Here is a 3271-nt window from a genome sequence, read left to right on the forward strand (position 1 = left end):
CGATTCTAATAATTTTAAGGTTTTCACTTGGTTTCTGATCTAAATATGCAAAACGCTAATGGTGATTTTAAGGTTAATTTCTTTATTGTTTGTTAATATTTACAGATTCTGATTTGTTTCTCCATTGAATTCTTTACTGATTCCATTGTTTTTTTTATGTTTTAGATGTGATTTCTGTATATTATTTGTGATTTCAAGGTTTTATTGGTCTTATATTTAAAACCCCTGTTTTTTTATGTTTTAGATGCGATTTTTTATATCATGTGTGTTTATAATACTTAATTGGGCATATCTTTGAAAACCCCGATTTTAGATGTCTACTATAGAAATTATGTTTATCGCTCTCATTGTCTGGTCTTTCACAACAGACTTACATGTCTGTTTTGCTGGTATTAACCATAAAACAGCAGCAAAAAAGGGAGAAGAGGTGTAAGTGATCTATCAATATTTTGACATGATCATCATATTTTTGTTCGACATGGTATAGTTAAGTAGTTAACCTGAGATTGTTTTTGTTGACAGATGGCAATCGAAGTTGAGTTCAGTGGCTCTACGATTCGGGTTAATTGGTAAGTTGTGACTAGCATTTTTGTTCTTCCCAGTGACTCGAGGATCGTCTATATTGTCGCTAATCGTGATAACTTCTTCCATTGGAATAAATGTGGTTTCTTTAGAACAATTGGTTAAAGTATTATACGGGCGACTTTCTAAAAAGGTTTAAACTAAAAAAACAATATAAATGTATAGCCATACCTGACGGGTAATATGTCGGGTGGGACAAGATTTTACCATCGGGTATGGGTTTTGGATTAGTCATATCCGATCTATTTCCATCACCGCTACATATGTTCGATGTAATGAGTGTTACATGTCAAATAATCGAAGGGGTATTTTGTAATTGTAGCATAGTATGAGGGTTGCTATTAATGTAAGTTGAAATATAAACGTTTACTTAAACAATAGGAAGAAGAGAATGAACTATCGATGAATTGAGCAACAATGAGTAACGATTCAACGATAAAACTGGTGTAAGTGATCCTGTGTTTCAACCTTTTTCTACTCATTAGTGATAAATAACAAAAAAGGTTTTGGCTCACAATATTCTCCTAATATCACAATATTTGAGCTTGCACATAAGGTGTTTGATAGAATACCTGAAAGAAATTTTGAATTTGGGTCTGTGTGTTATGAAGAGTTTAGAAACAAAATAAAAAGTTCAATGGATGATGATGCTATAGTCATTTATTAAATTTGTTATCATTGTTTCATGTACACTTGTAATGATATAAATAAAGCATTTTATACTAAAATGAAACAGGGAAATATGATGTTAATGGTTGATTTTGAAGGTTTGTTTTCATGATATGTTCAATGTAATGAGTAAATGATACATTGTTTAAATCCAATTTTTTGCAAGGTTTCTAAATCTGTTAAATGCAATTGTTTTTAATATATTTAGTTTTACTTTGAACCTCGCTTCTATGTTTAAGGGCAGACCGGAGCAGAACTCTTAGATCTTTTTTTGGAAGGAATGTTGGTTGGTGGAGGAACCTCTGTGTTGTAGGTTTCCTAATCTGTTCCAGACTCGAAAAGGCAAAAATGTTGTAGTTGGGGATCGGGTTTCAGTGTCAAACGGGTCGGTAAATCTGAATTTTCAATGGAGTCGGCTTCCGATCACTCAGGTAGAACAAGTGGAATGGAACTAGCTTTCCAGCGCCCTTTTCTCAGCTTCTTTTGGTTCGGCCTCGGATGTCTGGGCTTGGGGTTTAGATAGCTCGGGTGCCTTTTCAGTAAAAAGTTTGAGAAACAAGATCGAAGCTAAGGTTTTTGAGGACAGGGGTCTCACCATCTCGGGTTTACCTGGAATAAGTGGGCACCTCTAAAAGTGTGTTTTTGTAAAACATGGTTGAGATGAATGGATGATCTTGAGATCCAAGAATTAAAAAGTTTGCAGGTTCTTAGGGTTTTGCACAGAGATACCACATCTTTGTGTTCATATATTGCTTTCTACAAACTATTGATCAATCTCTGTAACAAGTTGTTAACACTCGCCAACTTCTTTTTCTACTTAAGTATATTTCATCACAACGTGCGTTTATGGAAAATTGGAGAGCGAGTCAGAAGATCTGATCAAGTGAAGACATTGGACTTGTGAATCCCACAAAGGAGGTTAGTTTAGCCCGGAGATGGTTATTCGGTTAGACTACATGTATAGAATAGTTTTATAATGTTTATGTTGTGGTTATTGTGTTTTATAAGTGAACGGGTTGGTTAATGTTATGTTTTATCTCTAACATGTCAATAGCTAGAATAAAATACGAATTACATCTAGAAACCGGGTTGAAGATTACACAATACAATTTTACTTATTCGACATATTTTTAGATATGGAACGAGTCAATTTTGAGTACATGACATCATTGGAAGGGTTGATGAGAAGAGGTATGGAGAGATTGTTCATGGGATAAGAACTTGAGGAATCATTGTACTAATCTACATAATAAGAATTAAAAAGTTATTAGCTTTACACGAAAACTATGAATACACATGGATACAAAGATAGGATACTGATGAAACCGAACAAATAAATTATTGTGTGAAGGGAAAGAAGATGCTAATGAGTTTGAAAATGTTTGTTTATGTACTTCTTATTATTGAAAACTAATTTTTCCTAGCCCGGGATGTTCCCAGGTGATGCACTATGTAGGTTTTATATATTTTCAGACAAATCAACAGAGATTGTGAGTTTCTGGAAGGCGTTAGAATAATGGATTATAGTCTTTTAGTTGGCATGCACTTCCGTGATGATAATACATGCGACAAAATAGGATCATTTCCGTTTCTGCTGCGGAATGGTAGTTTTCTTTCTTAGGGTGATTAAACTTGGTACAATACCATATTTACCCAACAAAATACCATAAGTTCAAATTACTTATTTATAAATTTATGGCGTTTATACCTTCCCTTTAAACTTGCATTAGGTTATTAAGATATGAGAGTTTGAAGGTGTGTAGGTATCGTGTTGCTTTAGTTTTGTTAAATTTGTGTAGGTATGTCGTTTTTCCTTATTAATTTGGAGAATTGTTTTGCTTTTGTTCCTACTTTTATTCTGTCTTCCTATTTTAGTTTTGGTATTTGTCTAATGTTTGTACTATGTATTGTTTATGACCCATTTATTAATATTTTTTCTTATTCAGATGGAGTTTCCTACCGTTATAAAATTATGCAACCTAATGTAGTGGGAGGTGGGAGCATGAAATTTATGGTCTTG

General features: G+C 33.5%; 1 long non-coding RNA gene across 1 annotated transcript; it reads left to right on the forward strand.

The window, feature by feature from the left end:
• Positions 1–2856, forward strand: LOC118492268. The gene is made up of 2 exons (XR_004892916.1): positions 1–429; positions 523–2856. It is a non-coding gene; the product is annotated as an uncharacterized LOC118492268 (long non-coding RNA).
• The last annotated feature ends 415 nt before the right edge of the window (positions 2857–3271 follow it).

The sequence above is a fragment of the Helianthus annuus genome, chromosome 5, assembly GCF_002127325.2.
Source record: "Helianthus annuus cultivar XRQ/B chromosome 5, HanXRQr2.0-SUNRISE, whole genome shotgun sequence".
In the NCBI taxonomy this organism is placed as follows: Eukaryota; Viridiplantae; Streptophyta; class Magnoliopsida; order Asterales; family Asteraceae; genus Helianthus; species Helianthus annuus.